We start from the raw sequence: 19,129 nt of genomic DNA, 5'->3' as shown, positions 1-19,129 counted from the left end.
AACACCCTGCCTGCGAAACATCAGCGTGACAGTTTATAGTCGGGTCGACAATCGAACCCAGATTGAAACAACTCAAAGGCATGTGCATGACCTCTGAGCTCTCCTGCCAGCCCAAGAGGGGAGATAATAAAGCAGGGAAAGTTAAGGAAGCAGAAACAGGAAAACTGGGTTAGGATGAAAAGAGGTCGCCCCAACTGTTAATAAAAGAAAACGTTTGATAGAATGGTTCTTCAACTTTCGATCATAAACCACAAAACACCTCCATTGGTCAGTGCTTGAAAGGAGGCAGACTTCTGAAGATTCATAACCTTAACTGGACAACCAAGAAAAGGGCCTGAAGTTGACTGGTGAATATTGATTAGTCATAAAATAAAAAAGAGATTTGATGTTTCTGCAATTATGGATTCCATTACTCTGCTGGTAATGGGAAAAATGTTGACAGGACAATAGTTGAGTGAATCGGTTTGGCACCCACATTATGGATTGCAGTGATGTTGGCTAGCTTCCATACTGTTAGTTTTCCTCGAGGTTCTGCGAAGAAAGACAAAGTGCAATATCAGCGAAAGATAGATTCAGTAACTGAGCGCTGATGCCATCCCACCCAGTAATAGAGGAGGTAACAGTCAGAAAGAAAGAAGAAATACTTTTCTTGTCAAGAGAGGAACTTGTCTTCTTTGTGTACACACTGCTGGAAATCTGAGTTGGTTCGTGTGGAGAAAAGGAGGCAGAGCAAAGAAAATTAGATTCAAATATAAAGATGACTTCAAGCAGATTTCATTTCATTTGTGCAATGTCATTTCTGGGATATTTGTAAGTTGTTATTCCTTTTGTTATGAAAATTATTTTTGTCTTTTTGTGTCTGTAATTGGTAAAACTACTTGTATTTGGGGTTTATATTATTTAAAATAGGGTCCAAGGCTCATGGAAGAACTGTCACACACATCACACATACATATAGACAGATCCCAGGCAACACAGGACTTGACTTCAGACAAACCTTGGGTGCAGTAATTTCCCAGGGCACTCTAGTATCAGTTGGCATACCAGCAGTCACTTTGTGAGTTTTTCTCTCCACAGTCAGCAGAACAATTAAGGAGAAATCTCCCTGCCAGGGGATTCCAACCCACAGAGTTTATCCGTGCTCTATCCTCGAAGAGTCTAAATGCTGAGAGTCTTGCAAAGAAGTAGAACATACCATTATTAAAGCGTTTCGTATGAGTTGGCCAGGGTTGGTATCAAACCACTGGCCTATCAGACTCGGAGCGAACGTTCTCACCATTTGGCCACTCAGTTGGGATACAACCCACATTTATGTCTTAGATTAATGTCAAAAAATATTCCTTTGCAATTGCCTGAAATATTGAGGTCCATTAAATGTAACCTGAAGAGTGAAGTGAAAGAGGTCTTGCCATAAAGCAAAATATAAATAAATAAATTCTACTTTTCTTCAAAACAGCAAATTTCCATCAAGGCCAGACTCGGCCTGTGAATAGCATTACAAAAGAGATTATCGGAAACGATAAAAATCAGTAAGACCAAAATGAAGTACTGATTGAGTGGGAGTCAGAACTGTCATTATGAATGCCACCGAACTTGATCCAATTCAACAACCGAGAGCTAAGCTGGGAAGAGTACAGTGGCCTTAACAGAATTGACCCCCTCTCCAAAGTTTTCACATTTTGATGCCACCTGAGCTTATTTAATAATTCTTTCAATTTAAACTTAATATACAGTCTTCACACACTACTCCAAAGTGATAAAGCTATAAAATGCAAATACAATGTGAATAAGTGAGATTAAGAGAGAAAATCAGATGGTTCTCAGTTGTGTAAGTATTCAACCCCTTTGCCTAATTAACCCTAAACCACTTCAGGAGCAAATTATTTGCATGAAAAGGTTACAAAATAAGTGTAATAGGATTCAACTGTATGTAATCCATGGTCTAACTTTAAAAAAAAAAGGAAAACAAGACATAAAATGTCACATCCCCAGTTGTTTTCGATATAATTTTGCTGTACGGAGTTAAAAGGCTTGCACATATTTATTTACTGAAATGGCCACCAGTCGACCAGTCGGCCATCTTTCATCAGATCGCAAAATAAAGTGAGGTGCACATGTATGTACTGTACTCGTGCCAAGTTTGAACAAAATCGGAACATATATGTCTGAGAAACGGTTGGGGACACATTTAAGTAACGAAATGTCGGCCATCTTGGATCTCATCTCGAAAAAAAAAAAGATGTGCATTTTGTAAGCCATCATTCATTATCTTTGCACCAAGTTTGAACAACATCGGTAAATGCATGTCCAAGAAATGGTTCAGGACGTGTTCAACATCAGTTGGTTTTTTTACAACTAAAATGGCCACCAATTGGCCATCTTCGATTGCATCGCGAAACAAAATGATGCGTATGTATACCATCATGTGTTATCATTGTGCCAAGTATGGATAAAATCGGTCCATACATGTCCGAGATATGGTTACGGACATATGCATGCACAGACACAAATTGAGACCAAATCCATGAGCCCCCATTTAAGACTAAGTCCAATGAGGGCTAAAAATAGGGGCAATACCCATGGGTGCTCAGCTGGTAGTGGCTGTATAAGATAACCAGGGAACTACTGATAGGCATGAATGACCCACAAAATATGTAATGGAGAAAAAAAGTAAATACATATTTTGGGTGGGAAATGGCTGATTTTTTTGTTGTTGTTGTTGGTGATGCCGTGAACAAATTTTGGTACATCACGAGTGATGAAGTTTGTGGTCGTTCATCAAAACTGTGTATGTAGTTTCAGAGAAGAAAGCAAAAGGCTATTTTTGGGGGTGGGGGCAACCTCCCCCCCCCAGTAGACCCCCTTATGGCCCGATCTTATTTTATTTCATTTTAATGCCATGAACAAACTTTGGAAAATCACGGGCGATGAAGGTGTCGTCAGATTTCTTCGAAATTGTGTGTCTAGTTTCAGAGAAGAGAGTAAATACCTAATTTTTTTGGGGGGGGAGGGGTCAAACCTGGACCCACTTTGACCCCCGCTAGACCCCTTAAACCCTGATATATTTTTTCAATGCCATGAACAAACTTGAATTGAAACATACCAGCCAAATTTGGTAACAATCCCATCAGCAGTTTCGGAGAAGAAGTTACAAGTGTTTACAGACAGATGAACTGACGGACTGATGGATGGTCGACGTGCCATCCTATAAGCAACCTCCAACTATGTTCCAGTTGAGTTAATAAGCTGCCCTACTTATCTAAGGAATTTTAAGTTGCAACTAATTTGGTCAACCAATAAGGTAAACATAAAGACCAAGGAAATTTCCAAAGAAGTCAGACATAAAGTGGTGGAGAAGTACCGATCAAGGGAGGGTGATTTCAGTCACTCACTGTTCCTTTGAGTACGGTGAAATCCATCATTAAGAAGTGGAAGACATATCGTACCACCCAGACTCTACCCAGATCAGGTCGCCCATCCAAACTCAGCAAGCAGGAAACTGGTTTCGGATGTCACTGTCAATCCAACAATGACTTTGAAAGATCTGCAAGGTTATAAGTTCAAGTTAGGGGTCAGTGTTCATCAATAAACAATATCTCATTCCCTTCACAAAGCTGGCCTCTATGGATTGGTGGCAAGAAAGAAGCCATTACTGAAAAAATATGCATCTCAAGGCTCATATGGAGCTTGCAAAAAAGCATCTTAATGACACTGCAGGCATGTGGAGAAACGTTTTGTGGTCAGAAGAGACAAAAATCGTACTTTTGGTGTAAATTCAAAGCGTTACATGAGGCTATGAGCCAGACCCGGTAATTTATGGCCACCGGTACCATCTCAGGGGAATAATGCTCATCAAAATTTTTGGCAGGGTATACATCTCTACAGTCAGAAACTATGTCCTAGCATTGCATTGGTGGTAGCCTTTTGTGTGTTATTCGCCGTTTAGTAACCTGTGTGTTTGTCAAACGGACTGAAATGCTGTGATATGTGCAGACTGCCAGATTGTGAAAAACAGGCATCCATCTTTGAGTCAGACGATGGGGAAAGTTTAGATGAGGATATTGAAGAACTGGATAATGATTATGATTTTTAAGTTCATCTTGAACATTTTATATCACTTCCAATCAGTGCATATGATCAGAGATGTCTTAGAAACTATAAAGGACCCGTCTTTGGTTCATAAGACAATATGTTTATCAGCAACACATTGGGCGTAGGTCATGGCCTTGTTAGTGTGGAACAACACATTTGTGTTTCTATTCTGTAATTTTTTGCCCTACAACAGAAGATTGTTTCATTTTCACCTTTAACTCAATCATCAGATAGCACATGATTAACCATCTTGCGACTGTCTCATTGGTTTTTTGTGTAATACGGGTGTTTGATACCTTCATATGTGCATTATTGAGTATCGAAATCCCTGAATTTTTATTTTTTTTGTATACCTTGTCGAGGCTCATGTGAGAGCTAACACACAATGCACAGCAAGGGGGGGGGGCATGAGACAAGAGGGGTGGGAGTGGGAAGGACAAAACAGTGGGGAACAGAGACATTAGGAGATCTGTGGAAGGGAGAGGGATGGGGTGGGGAACACGGGTTAAACAAGATGGACATTGCAGGGACTTTCAGGAAGGAAAGCAGGGAATTTGAAGGAGGTTGGTTTGGGGTGGATTAACGGGGGTAGAAAAGCTCGAGGATTTGGATGGGGGATGATAAGAGGTGGTGGTGAACAGCTGTTTTGAAGGCCTGGAGGGAAGAATGGGTTTGAACAGAGTGAGGGAGTTTGTTCCAAAGGCGGGAAAATGACAAATGAAAGAGTGAAGGTGTGCAGTGATTCGTGATTTTGGTAGTTTTACCAGAAGGTGGGTTTTGGCGCACCTTGAGCGACCTGCAGAAATATGGTGGGGACAAATCGCAGACACAGAAGGGGGTCGAGATCGGAGAGGAGACGGTAGAAGACAGAAAGACCGCCGACCAGCCTGCGGTGAGAGAGTGAGAGGCCCAAAGACTCAGCCTCATCGCCGAGATGCCAATATTCCGAAATGCCTTGGTTTCCACAGCGTGAAGCCGAGAAAGGTGGGAGGCAGGAGCACCAGCCCAGAGGGGAGAGCAGTACTCCATCAGGCTGTGGATGAAAGCTTTGTATGTGGTCAGGAACTCAGGTGGGCCGAAGAAGGACTTTGCATGATGGAGGATTCCCAGATGGCGACTGGCTTTGGAGGCCTCCTCTTCTTATTCTTCTTTCGGTTCTGGGTTTGGAGCGACGGCAGGGTCTTTCAGGGCTCTCTGCTGACAATCTCAAAGTTAACTTTCTGGTTGTTATCTGTCCCATTTTAACTGTTGATTTCTCACCTACATGTTACTGTGTGTTCCTAGTTCAGTTTTGTTTCAAAAGTCGTGTTATTTTGTGAGTTTTCGTCGACCTTGTCTTACCGGGTTACTTGAGGCCTACCCATCCTTCCCCTCTCGGTGTACGATCGTTTTTTTTGTATTCTGTTCCCATTTCCTTCAATTCCTATCTTCCCCACTTTCCCAACATCCTCCATCCCTCTCGACTAAACACTCTGTTTCTTGTCTTACATCCAAAATAAAAAACAAACACAAAAAACTACCTTTCTCCTTACATACCCACGAGTCCCGATCCTTCTTCTTCTCCTTCCTCCTTCTGCCAGCACACCATCTTTATTCTACTTGAGCTGAGCCACTCTCGCCATCACCTTCACAATTTCTTCCTGCAACCCTCCATTCCCGAATCTTACCTATCCTTCAAAAATACATCAAAAATCAATAATTTTCCTGGATCCTTTTGATCTATACACCTCTTGTAACCATGTGTCTCTCTCCACCCTCTTCCTGATACGTTTCATCAACCCAGCAGCTTCACTCTTCGTTTACCGTTCCAAATTCACCATACACCTCCACAATTTCACTTCAACCTTCCCTTTTTTCCGAATGTTACGCAATCCTTATTTAAAATAAATAAATTCACTTTTGCCTATACACCTCCCATAGCCACGTGCTTCTCCCATAACCACGTGATCTGTTTACACCCCCTGCATTTGCCGATCCAAATTCACCACACACCTCACGTTTTTGTCTACAACATTTCCATTACTTAATCTGATGAAAACTCTCTCAAACAATAATAAAAATAAAAACGATCTCTTATAATGCCTCATCTTCCTCTTCCACATGTGTGGTAATCTTTACTGTATCATAATGCACTAGTCTTCTTCTTTGTAAACAGACTGCTCTCAATTCGACCTTTTATTCATACCTTGCCTAAAAAATCCAACTATTACAGCGTTTCTTCTCTCCATTCTCTTCATTTGCCTTTATTGTATCTATCAAGAAATGTCTTTAATCGCATCTCTGACCTAACATTTTAAAACCCCAGTTTGCTATGAATGTTCGCTTTCTATCAACCATTCTTTTTTTCAAACTTCAGTGCCAACTCATCCCTCCCTCTCAAAGCAACCATCACACACTTCTCCCTCCAAGCTTCCCTCTCACCTTTTTCACACACTTCTCCCTCCAAGCTTCCCTCTCACCTTTTTCAAAAACTTCCCCCTCACCTTTCTCCCTCAACTCTCCCCACTCGTCCTTCTCCCATCATTCACCCCCCTCACTCAGCGTCCTCAAAATTGCCCTCCTCTCATCCACAAAGCTTCCTCCTTCCCCTGCCCTCTCACCTCTCCACCTCCTCAAATCCTCAACTGCCTTCTGCCCCCTGTCTTGCCCCCCTCTCCCCCAGCACCACAGAGCCTTTTCTCCGTCTCATCCGGCCCCCTCCCCTCGCTATTCTGCAATCCCCCACACTCATTCAACAACTCTCCTTACCTCCACCCCCCCGCCTCCTCCCTTGTCCGACCCTCCCCCTCCCCTCCCATTTCCTGCACCCAAATCCTCCTCCCCTCCCTCTTCATTAACAGTGTGGACCTCGAATATCCGGGGCCTTCGCTCCAACTTTACAGATCTTTCCATGCAGGTTGCCACTGACAAACCAGACATAATCTGCCAAACAGAAACTTTCCTCCCTCAAGACATCTCCGACTCCCAAGTATCTCTCCCTGGTTACTCCCTCCTCCGGTATGACAGACCTGAGCCTCGTCCTCTGTTCATCAAAGACTCTATTCCTCACTCTCCATGCACTGCCCTCACTCCCCCACACCCCCAGGAATACCTCTGGCTACGGCTTCCCCTCCACTCCCACCTCATGTTTATATGTGTACTGTACCATCCACCAAACAGTGATGACTCCATTTACACCTCACTATCCAAAAACATGGACTAACTTCTATCTTCTCATCCAAACTCTCTCTTCCTCACATGTGGTGACTTCAATTGTCATCAAGCCAGTTGGCTGGGTGTGGGTACATCTGTCACCTGTCATGGCACTTCAGCAAAAGCTTTCTGCGACTCATTGGGACTGACTCAATTGGTCAATTTACTGACCCGGATCTCAACCAATGGTACTCTATCTCTTCTGGATCTGATTTTGACAAATTTCCCTGACGATATCTGCTGTTCTTCCTCCGCTCCAATTGGTTCTTCTGACCACGTCCTTGTCAAAGTGGACATCTCTCTGGCTGTTATCAGAGAACCACCTCAGCACCGTCGAGACTGGCATTTCACTCAAGCCGACTGGCAGGGTCTCCAAGCAACCATCAAACTTCTGGACTGGTCTCCCATCGCTACTTTCTCCAACATCAACTCATCCTGGGAATTCTTTCAAAGAAACTTGCTCTCCCTCATGCACAGATTTATCCCCTCTCATCTTCAGTTGTCCTACCCTTCCTCCCGCTCATGGTTTACTGAAGCTTGTGGCGAGGCCTATAAACCTGCTCCTCTGCACTTGCTCACCCTCCCTCTGTTCTGTTCACCCTCTCATTTGCTCAAGGTCATTTGCCATCTCCTTGGAAATCAGAAAGCATTACTACCCTCCATAAAAATGGTGCAAAAACAGATCCCTGCAACTACAGACCAATTAGCCTTCTCCCAATCATCAGCAAGGTTATGGAATCCATAATTGCTTCAGACATTAAATCCTTCCTCTTATCCAATGGCCTGATTTCCGATCATCAATTTGGTTTCAGACCAGGTCCCTCTACCCTGGATATGCTGCTTCTACTCTCCCAACAATGGATGGAGGTCCTCAATGCCAGACATGAAATCAGAGCCATATCCCTGGACATATCACGTGCTTTTGACATGGTCTGGCGCCCTGCCCTGCTCACCAAACTCTCTTCATATGGTATCCAAGGCCATCTCCACTCATGGCTCACAGACTTGCTCTCCTGTCGAAGTCAACGTGTGGCCCAAAATGGAGTTCTTTCATCCCCTCTTCCTGTCCAGGCTGGAGTTCCTCAAGGCAGCGTTCTGGCCCTGTTCATTTTCTGCTTTTCATCAACGATCTCTCCGAAAAATCCTCTTTATCTCTTTGCTGATGACTCCACCCTCTGCCGTACCATCTATCATCCCTCAGACGGACAAGCAGCAGCTTCTTCGCTCACTGTAGATCTGAGTAAAATCACAAACTGGTCCAACACGTGGAACATGTCTTTCAATCCGGACAAATCTCACTCTCACTATGTCTCTCCGAAAGGACCGTTTGGCAACCCCCCCCCCCCCATCCACTTTCTCAACAATCCTCTGGAAGAAGTCTATTCTTTCAAGCTTCTGGGTCTCACTATCTGCCATGATCTTTCCTGGGAAAGCCACATTTCTAACCTCATTGATGAAAACCTGCTCGAGTCAGCCATGAATGTGAAACTGGGTAGGAGATTCACATTTCAGCTGAACAATGATCTGAAGCATAAAGCTAAAGCCACACTGGAGTGGCTAAATCAGAAGAAAATAAATGTTCTTGAGTGGCCCAAAGTCCTGACTTGAACCAAATTAAACATTTATGGTGACACTTGAGGATTGCAGTCCATCGATGATCCCAATCAAACTTGGCAGAACTCGAGCAATTTTCACGTGAATAATGGTCACCGTGGGCCCCGGGTAGAGGCAGTGGGGGTGTTGGGGGGGGGTGAAGTTTGTGTTAGTTTACAAAATTAGAGGGTGAAGTTTGTGTTGGTCGAGAAAGCAAGTGGAACAATAACTACGTTTCATGTATGCAATATAACAATAATCAAAATAGAATATGTATAAGTAATTCCTGATGTTAATACTTATTGATATTGTTTAGCAAATCCACATTACAATTTCTTTTGAGATCACAAAACACACCTTATTAGTAAATTGACTAACCCATGCGCAGGTGGAATGTTGCGGTTTATCACCCGAAATTTATTTTTGGATCACACAAACGGCAGAACCAGGAAAGGGTCTTCTGTCTCACACATCTGGTGTGTGTCCCATTACCAATCAGCTTCCTATCGTTTGAGAAGCCAGCCATTCCTCATCAATGGTTCCGTTGAACTGCTTGCTTGAGTGCTTAAGCCACTTAGCGAGCGCTCCTCAATAAACTTTTAGCTCTTCCACGAGCCTCATATATGTATACAAAAATAATAATAATAAAAACTTGTTAACTGAACACACCCACCAGGTTTTTGTTTTTGCAAGTAAAATTATCCCTGAAAGTGCTGGGGTGTGTTCAGTTCTCAATCAGTTTGCAGACTGCTCGTCAAGTAGTTGCAGCACTCAATGAAATGGTTGATGAGAAATGGCTGGCTTGGAAAGCGATAGCAAGCTGATTGATACTGGAACACTTTAACATGGAATTTTTTTCCCAGAGGGAAAAAGGCAATAAAACATTGGAAGTCCTCCAGATTTTTTGCAATCCAGTCGAAAGCAACATTGGCTGAGTGAGTGCGAAAATAACATGGAGTCCTCTTTTTGGGGCCTTTTGGATGAAAATAACAAGGAAATCTCTTTTTGGGGCCTTTTGGATGAAAATAACAAGGAGTCCTCTTTTTGGGGCCTTTTGGATGAAAATAACAAGGAGTCCTCTTTTTGGGGGCTTTTGGATGAAAATAACAAGGAGTCCTCTTTTTTCAGGACTTTTCGGTGAAAATAACAAGGAGTCCTCTTTTTGGGGCCTTTTGGATGAAAGAAAATAACAAGGAGTCCTTTTTTGCAGGACTTTTGGATGAAAATGACAAGGAGTCCTCTTTTTGGGGTCTTTTGGATGAAAATAACAAGGAGTCCTCTTTTTGGGGCCTTTTGGATGAAAATAACAAGGAGTCCTCTTTTTGGGGTCTTTTGGGTGAAAATAACAAGGAGTCCTCTTTTTGGGGTCTTTTGGGTGAAGATAACAAGGAGTCCTCTTTTTGGGGCCTTTTGGATGAAAATAACAAGGAGTCCTCTTTACGGGGCCATTTGGGTGAAAATAGCAAGGAGTCCTCTTTTTGGGGTCTTTTGGATGAAAATAACAAGGAGTCCTCTTTTTGGGGTCTTTTGGGTGAAAATAACAAGGAGTCCTCTTTTTGGGGTCTTTTGGGTGAAAATAACAAGGAGTCCTCTTTTTGGGGTCTTTTGGGTGAAGATAACAAGGAGTCCTCTTTTTGGGGTCTTTTGGGTGAAAATAACAAGGAGTCCTCTTTTTGGGGTCTTTTGGGTGAAGATAACAAGGAGTCCTCTTTTTGGGGCCTTTTGGATGAAAATAACAAGGAGTCCTCTTTTTGGGGCCTTTTGGATGAAAATAACAAGGAGTCCTCTTTTTGGGGCCTTTTGGATGAAAATAACAAGGGGGTCCTCTTTTTGGGGCCGTTTGGATGAAAATAACATGGAGCTCTCTTTTTTTTTTTTTGGCCGTTTTGGGCCTTAATATTTTTTGTGCCCAGGGTCCCCCAAAACATCTTAATCTGCCTCTGACTGTAGCCATCAATTCTCTGAAGCCAAACTGATAATAAAACAGAAACGAGCATGATAAGTGTTGTCACGTGTCTGAAGGAAAGAATCGCTTGATGTGGTGAGACGTGGAGGAATCGTGTTAAGTGCCTCCCGCTGGCAAGGTATGGACCCCTGAATAATGAGCCGATCTCAAAACGACACATTTATAACTTATATCCCGATCCTTATCACCCTGCCGAAGGAAAAGCTAAACTTGGAGGATTATCCAGCTCGTATTGATAAGTGGCTCGTGTAAACAGGCAAGCACCGCATGGCAACCCTTGTCAAGATAAACATCAACCAAAACAACACTGAGCAATTTAACAATGCAGAGCCTCACCAGGGTATATAGGCCTACATTGTAGTGGATCTAAGAATGACGAACTATATTTATGTAGATCTTCGTGCGAACTCCCAGACTCTCACTTTCACACAAAGTGATCACGATCGCATCTGCCGTCCCTTTGGGACTGAGCGAGGCTAACAAGGCTGCCCACAGACATGAAACGGTTAAGCTCGAATAAACCTGAATATTGGCCTGTTGGTGTTCCCGGCTGAACCTTTGGCTCGTGATGCTGGAACCCAGGCTTAAACCCCCATATACTGCACCGTACGTGTTTGTCCATTGTCTGTCTTGATTCATGGAAAAGTACTCGACGACAACAAAGCATGACCACGTGTTGGAAGTTTGACAATCAATTCCTATTGTTCATTGTGACATCAAGTCTGAACTCTCTGAAGCCATCTTCTTCAAGACTGGTCGGTGCACCCTTTGGTCCTTTCAGTTGGTGGCCCAACATATTTCACTCATCGTCCCCCTCCTACTTCTGTTTGAACCCTCATAAGAGGAGCTTCATCACATGACGCCATTAGATTCGGCCCATCAAAGGCCTCAAGCCTGCGCTATTGTTGCCAACCTAGGGTGGTATGCGCACTCGTCTCGAAGCTGTCCAGCCTGGGGTTCGAATCTCGTCCCAGCTATAAACTGTCATCCTGGTGTCTCACAGGTAGAAGGTCGCAGGTGTGTGCGCCGCCTTTCGGGCGGACGTCAAACTGGACGTCCCGTCTTCCCAGAGTGGTCGTTGGTGGACGTCAAAGATTCCCACGGCGCGCTTCGCGAAGAGTAGGCAAGCTATCGTCGGCACCCTGAAAAAAAACATATAAAAAAGACAAATTCCGCCTCTGACCAACTTCGTCGAAGACCCGGGGATAAAACCGTTTCCCGGCCGACCCCTCGAGGTGCCAATAATTGTTCCTGTTAAACTGTTAAAGAAAGGAACGAGTCTCGCTGCGTCGCTCGCTCGGATCCAATCGTCGCCTCGGTGGAGGGTCCATGCTTCCCAATCCCACTGGCGTGCTCCAGCGAAGTCCGACCACCAAGCATGAGAACACGACCGTCTGCCGAACAAACTCATTATTTCACGTACACAGATCAAGATAATTCTCAGCACGAAACCAGGCGGGTGCAGCACGATTTCACGCCCGCGTGCTGTGACGTACAAGGCACGAACCTTTTTAACAGTTCCAAATCCGTGATCATTTATTGCCGCGTACTTCCCTCGTCATGATACTTGTTCTCGTTACGAGGAAATCGTCTCATTCCGCATCCGTGCAGAGCTTGTTAAAATGGCGATTTGTTGATTTCCCGTTTCGCTTTTAATATTGGTCCATGTATTGACAGCATGATGCGCTCATAGCCCCAAAGTGCAGGAGTTAAACGTGTGCAAAGATTTGTTCAATCCCATAAAGTTGAACTTTGTCAACCCTGCCAAGTCACCCGTCAAACCGACGGCACAATTCACTTGTATCAAAAGCCAACACTCGAATCGAACTTGCTCTCATTGCCAGAATGGCAACTCGTCCAGGGCCGATGGCTAAACATTCAAAATTTCCCTCTTCCAATGTGAACCTTGGAGCCCTCTCCTTCCGCGACTCGAGCCCTCTCCTTCCGCGACTCGAGCCCTCTCCTTCCGCGACTCGAGCCCACTCCTTCCGCGACTCGAGCCCACTCCTTCCGCGACTCGAGCCCTCTCCTTCCGCGACTCGAGCCCACTCCTTCCGCGACTCGAGCCCACTCCTTCCGCGACTCGAGCCCTCTCCTTCCGCGACTCGAGCCCTCTCCTTCCGCGGCTCGAGCCCACTCCTTCCGCGACTCGAGCCCACTCCTTCCGCGACTCGAGCCCTCTCCTTCCGCGACTCGAGCCCTCTCCTTCCGCGACTCGAGCCCACTCCTTCCGCGGCTCGAGCCCTCTCCTTCCGCGACTCGAGCCCTCTCCTTCCGCGACTCGAGCCCACTCCTTCCGCGGCTCGAGCCCTCTCCTTTCGCGACTCTAGCCCTCTCCTTCCGTGACTCGAGCCCTCTCCTTCCGCGACTCGAGCCCTCTCCTTCCGCGACTCGAGCCCTCTCCTTCCGCAACTCGAGCCCTCTCCTTCTGCGACTCGAGCCCTCTCCTTCTGCGACTCGAGCCCTCTCCTTCCGCGACTCGAGCCCACTCCTTCCGCGGCTCGAGCCCTCTCCTTCCGCGACTCGAGCCCTCTCCTTCCGCGACTCGAGCCCTCTCCTTCCGCGACTCGAGCCCACTCCTTCCGCGGCTCGAGCCCTCTCCTTCCGCGACTCGAGCCCTCTCCTTCCGCGACTCGAGCCCTCTCCTTCCACGACTCGAGCCCACTCCTTCCACGAGTCGAGCCCACTCCTTCCGCGACTCGAGCCCTCTCCTTCCACGACTCGAGCCCACTCCTTCCGCGACTCGAGCCCTATCCTTCCGCGACTCGAGCCCACTCCTTCCGCGACTCGAGTCCTCTCCTTCCACGACTCGAGCCCACTCCTTCCGCGACTCGAGCCCTATCCTTCCGCGACTCGAGCCCTCTCCTTCCGCGACTCGAGCCCTATCCTTCCGCGACTCGAGCCCACTCCTTCCGCGACTCGAGCCCACTCCTTCCGCGACTCGAGCCCTCTCCTTCCGCGACTCGAGCCCTCTCCTTCCGCGACTCGAGCCCACTCCTTCCGCGACTCGAGCCCTCTCCTTCCGCGACTCGAGCCCACTCCTTCCGCGACTCGAGCCCACTCCTTCCGCGACTCGAGCCCTCTCCTTCCGCGACTCGAGCCCACTCCTTCCGCGACTCGAGCCCACTCCTTCCGCGACTCGAGCCCTCTCCTTCCGCGACTCGAGCCCTCTCCTTCCGCGACTCGAGCCCACTCCTTCCGCGGCTCGAGCCCTCTCCTTCCGCGACTCGAGCCCTCTCCTTCCGCGACTCGAGCCCACTCCTTCCGCGACTCGAGCCCTCTCCTTCCGCGACTCGAGCCCACTCCTTCCGCGACTCGAGCCCACTCCTTCCGCGACTCGAGCCCTCTCCTTCCGCGACTCGAGCCCTCTCCTTCCGCGACTCGAGCCCACTCCTTCCGCGGCTCGAGCCCTCTCCTTCCGCGACTCGAGCCCTCTCCTTCCGCGACTCGAGCCCACTCCTTCCGCGGCTCGAGCCCTCTCCTTCCGCGACTCGAGCCCTCTCCTTCCGCGACTCGAGCCCACTCCTTCCGCGACTCGAGCCCTCTCCTTCCGCGACTCGAGCCCTCTCCTTCCGCGACTCGAGCCCTCTCCTTCCGCGACTCGAGCCCACTCCTTCCGCGGCTCGAGCCCTCTCCTTCCGCGACTCGAGCCCTCTCCTTCCGCGACTCGAGCCCTCTCCTTCCACGACTCGAGCCCACTCCTTCCGCGACTCGAGCCCTATCCTTCCGCGACTCGAGCCCACTCCTTCCGCGACTCGAGTCCTCTCCTTCCACGACTCGAGCCCACTCCTTCCGCGACTCGAGCCCTATCCTTCCGCGACTCGAGCCCACTCCTTCCGCGACTCGAGTCCTCTCCTTCCGCGACTCGAGCCCTCTCCTTCCGCGACTCGAGCCCACTCCTTCCGCGAGTCGAGCCCACTCCTTCCGCGACTCGAGCCCTCTCCTTCCACAACTCGAGCCCACTCCTTCCGCGACTCGAGCCCACTCCTTCCGCGACTCGAGCCCTATCCTTCCGCGACTCGAGCCCACTCCTTCCGCGACTCGAGCCCACTCCTTCCGCGACTCGAGCCCTCTCCTTCCGCGACTCGAGCCCTCTCCTTCCGCGACTCGAGCCCACTCCTTCTGCGACTCGAGCCCACTCCTTCCGCGACTCGAGTCCTCTCCTTCCGCAACTCGAGCCCACTCCTTCCGCGACTCGAGCCCACTCCTTCCGCGACTCGAGCCCACTCCTTCCGCAACTCGAGCCCACTCCTTCCGCGACTCGAGCCCTCTCCTTCTACGACTTGAGCCCTCTCCTTTTGGAGAATCGACTCGTTTACATTGTCAGGGTTGTCGACTCTTCTTTCCAGCCGTTTAAGTCTCCATTCACTCTTGTTTTTACTGTTCTGCCAAACGATCCAAGGGAGGGTTCATTATAAAACGCCAAATGTGTTCACGTGAAGGGAATCACTTACAATGAACATACCTGATCACGTATTGGCTGCCAATCGTTTTTTTTGATTCAAACACCAAAAGGAAAACCTTTTTGAACTTTCATGACCAACATCCTAACCAAACAGCAGTTTTGAAAACCCCCTCAGCCTAGAGACTTTATATTAATTACATTATGATAATACTGTATAGTGTATATATCAAACAAACTGGAAAGGTAGTGGCAGCAAAGACAGATGGGATTAAACTGGAATTAGATCAGTACCGACAAGCAATGGCGATTTCAGGGTTCATGGACACTGACAGGATGCTTGGGTATGGATGGTAATTGTGTACAAGTGTAACTATTGTGATGTCTGTTCAAAAGTTGAATGTGCTAACGTGTTTGTTCATTCCTCACCCGTCAACAGTCTTTACTTCCCCATTCAAAATAAAACATCCTGATCATGTACCTATGCCTAGCCCCTGATTTACATCCCCCCCCACTCCCCCCCCCCCCTCACCGTCATCCTCACTCACCAATGAAGTTAGGAAGAGGAACTGATGACTTGCATTAATATGGTTAATACAGAGGCAAGGCATGATGGGCAAAAGGATCTGCTTCTGTGTCGAAGTACCTTGTATTTCCTTTCATAAACACCCAGACACACCCTCTTGCTCTCAGTAACCCCCACCTTAAATCCATCCATCCATTGGAACCATACTCTGTGCAGAGCATTGGTGCTGCCTTGAGTCTCCTGGGCTGTTGGGCACAATCCTGGACAAGTCACCACTCTGACACAGGATACTTGAAAGGCTCAATAATCCAAGCAAACTCATACTCATTTTGCCAACCTCAAAAGATGAGTCAACCCCACCTGGTGTTAATTCAACAGCAAAGCAGCATTTGCACCCAGGACCCTAGGATCCCAAGCCTGCCACCCTAAACATTAAGCCAACACCAAGCATAAATAAAAAGCTCGAAAAATTTAAATCTCTTGCGATGAGGCCAGAGCACAAGATCTGTTGTTTGGGTTGGGCATACAACCATACTTTTTTGAACGGAGTATGTTTTTATGGCCAAATTTCACGCTGATCACGAATCCGTTGAACTTTTTGACAGAGGATGATGTCTTAGGTTGGTAAAATGCAAAAATTCAAAATGGCCACCAAATTTACCCATTTTCAGGTAAAATTTGATAATTATGGCTTACTAGGGCATGTGATATGTCATTTCTTATGTTTTCAGGGTCGCTGATATCGAATATGAGATCAAAAGAGTGACACATGATGGCTGTATGGATTTATCGCTAAACATGGGTATTTTCGATGGAAAATACCCACTTTTCAATTTCAGAACGAATTTTGAATTGATTAATCAACTATATCCTTTGTTTTTGATGTACGTTATTCGTGTCGTTAGACGTTACAGATATAATCAACAGTGATGTCTGCCGAGACTTCTAGTGTAAGAAGCATGGAGGTCCAGTGACTCCTATTTCCCTTGACTCTCTTGAGAGACTTAATGAATCACAACTACTCAAGGAAATAGGCTACCTTAGATCGACAGTGGCGCCCGATATACGCCAGAAGCGTAGAGTGAAATGTACCGACGGAACAAAAACTTTCACGTTTGAGAAATTCAGTGTAGACGAACTGAAAACATCTATCAGAAATGCTGTCAAACCAGAGGACAATGTTTCTGTTTATGCTGATATATTGCTGAAAAAAGTGCTTTGAATGTTGAGGAGATGTTGATGTGATGATTAAAGTAGTAGTTTACGGAAATTTGTGATATCTTAATTTGATTCTTTGAAATTATGGTCACGCTCACATTTTTGTGCTGATTTTATCGCAATATGCATCGTGGGGGCAGTCTGGTTGACCTGTACGAGTTTAAAAGGATCATCATCGATATCAGCGACCCTGAAAACATAAGAAATGACATATTACATGCCCTAGTAAGCCATAATTATCAAATTTTACCTGAAAAGTGGGTAAATTTGGTGGCCATTTTGATTTTTTGCATTTTACCAATCTAAGACATCATCCTAGGTCAAAAATGTCAACGGATTCGTGATCAGCATGAAAAATGGCCATAAAAAGCACTCCTTCCAACGGAACAACAGAGAAAAAGTCGATGTGTGCCCAACCCTATTGTTGTTCTCACATCACAGGCAGTTTTGCAGCATCTGTTTTCTACCGTCTATTCTCCAACAATTTGAGCTCTACTCTCTGTCCTCTGACCCTCCCGAGCAACTCCAGGATGCACACGTTCTTCCAGTGATCCCCTCCTGGTTAAACTCCTAAAATCCAGACCAAATGCACACCTCAACTCTTATTTCTTGCTGCTCCTGTCTATGGAATTACCTTCCAGAGGCTGTTCGGTCTCCATGACTTCAAGCAGGCATTCATTTTCCCCATGCTCTTTATTACCCCCATTAACCTTTCCTACCCCAGCCCTCTTACTTGCTGATTTCAGTGTCCCCCTCCTCCCTTCTCTCTCTCTTCCTTGCCTGTTCGTTCTCCCCTTGCCAGTTGTGCCCAATTGTTTCCTCACTACCCCATTATCAATCTCACCTTGGTCTTCCATGAGCCTCCCTGTTGCACAATTATTTATTTATTGGTTCACGAGTCAGTAAGTGACCACTATATTCGTTATGGGTGTGTGTCTGTCTATCTGTCTGTCCCAAGCATAGCGCCGTGGGTTTCGATCCGATCCTGATAAAATTTTGGGTGGGAGGTTTATATTATGATCTAGTTGCGTTTTCCTGAGAATGGGCGTGCTGCGCCCATTATGGGTGGAGCCATGCCCAAAAAAACGTGTTTTTAGGGGGTAGCAGATTTCAAGTTACATCTTCTCCAAGGGGGTTTGTCGAATCTGGCAGGGTTTCGGTATTTGGTTAGCCCAATGGCGCCTGCATAGCCCCACGGAGCTCGAGTTTTAATTTTCGTCCCAAGAAGGTCACAAGGTCACGATCTTAGAAAATGTCACAAAAATCAATAAACTGGGCATTGAGCTCCGAGGGTTTTCAACTGTTTTGAATGAAAGTTGGGATGCAAGTAGTGCTCTTTGAGTACTACAACTTTCATCGTTTACGTTTTTCCCGATTCCCGCCAGTTTGCCCGTAGCGTCCCCTCGATGGTCAAAAAATAAAAAGGCGAACCGTGTACATTGCTCATGAACCATCGCCGTCTCCAAACTTGTTTATTTTAAAGTTAATTTGGTTAAAAAAAATAAATCCCCAAACACACAAATGACAGTGATGGACCTTTTCCAAAGTCTATAGAGTTAGTTAAGTGTTGGTTCAGGTACTCCCCCATCAGTGGTATGCAGTTCAAAGTTAAGACACATTACCATTTAGCTCGGTCAGTAAGTGAAATAAAAAGAAACGCTTCAAAATTTCACGTTTCCAACAAAACTGTCCGCTCAACCACCCCGTGACCACTTTGAACACCGGCACAACTTTAAATGTCACAATTACCGCAAGAAATGTCGACGCATATAAATGGGTAACAGCAGGAGGGAAGATATTCAGACTGTCGTATGTGCGGACACGTTTCCATGTGCGATTCATTTTGTATAAACTTTGGTAAACAAATTAAGACGGGAGACGAAGTGCAATCTTAAGGCTGATTTTATTAAAGCATTTACCCCACTAACTTTTAAAAAGAAATAAAAACTCGATTTTCTCTTCTGTGCCCCACCCTCCCCCCACCCCCACCACCACCACCACCACCACCACCACCACCACCACCACCACATGTGAGGGAAAATGTACAGGCTGGAAGTGTACAAGGTAAAGAGCAATTTCACAGCAAGATCAACCTTTTCACAAATCCTCCATTTATACTGTTCTCTCACGCAACACAAGC

General features: G+C 46.4%; 1 long non-coding RNA gene across 1 annotated transcript in view; it reads right to left on the bottom strand.

Moving 5' to 3' along the window:
- The window catches only part of LOC147031654 (uncharacterized), a 14,950-nt gene extending 2,192 nt beyond the window's left edge, over positions 1 to 12,758 (bottom strand). Inside the window, exons 1-4 of the long non-coding RNA XR_015053904.1 lie at positions 12,351 to 12,758; positions 3,393 to 3,544; positions 645 to 696; positions 1 to 531 (exon numbers count right to left, since the gene is read on the bottom strand). The exon at positions 1 to 531 is cut by the window's left edge and continues 2,192 nt beyond it. This is a non-coding gene — a long non-coding RNA (uncharacterized LOC147031654). The remainder of the gene's footprint in view (positions 532 to 644; positions 697 to 3,392; positions 3,545 to 12,350) is intronic.
- Between the last annotated feature and the right edge of the window lie 6,371 nt (positions 12,759 to 19,129).

The sequence above is a fragment of the Eptatretus burgeri genome, chromosome 2 (assembly GCF_056783735.1).
Source record: "Eptatretus burgeri isolate ZD-2024b chromosome 2, Ebu_testis_v1, whole genome shotgun sequence".
Taxonomy (NCBI): Eukaryota; Metazoa; Chordata; class Myxini; order Myxiniformes; family Myxinidae; genus Eptatretus; species Eptatretus burgeri.
This window is presented reverse-complemented; position numbering and strand designations above follow the sequence as displayed.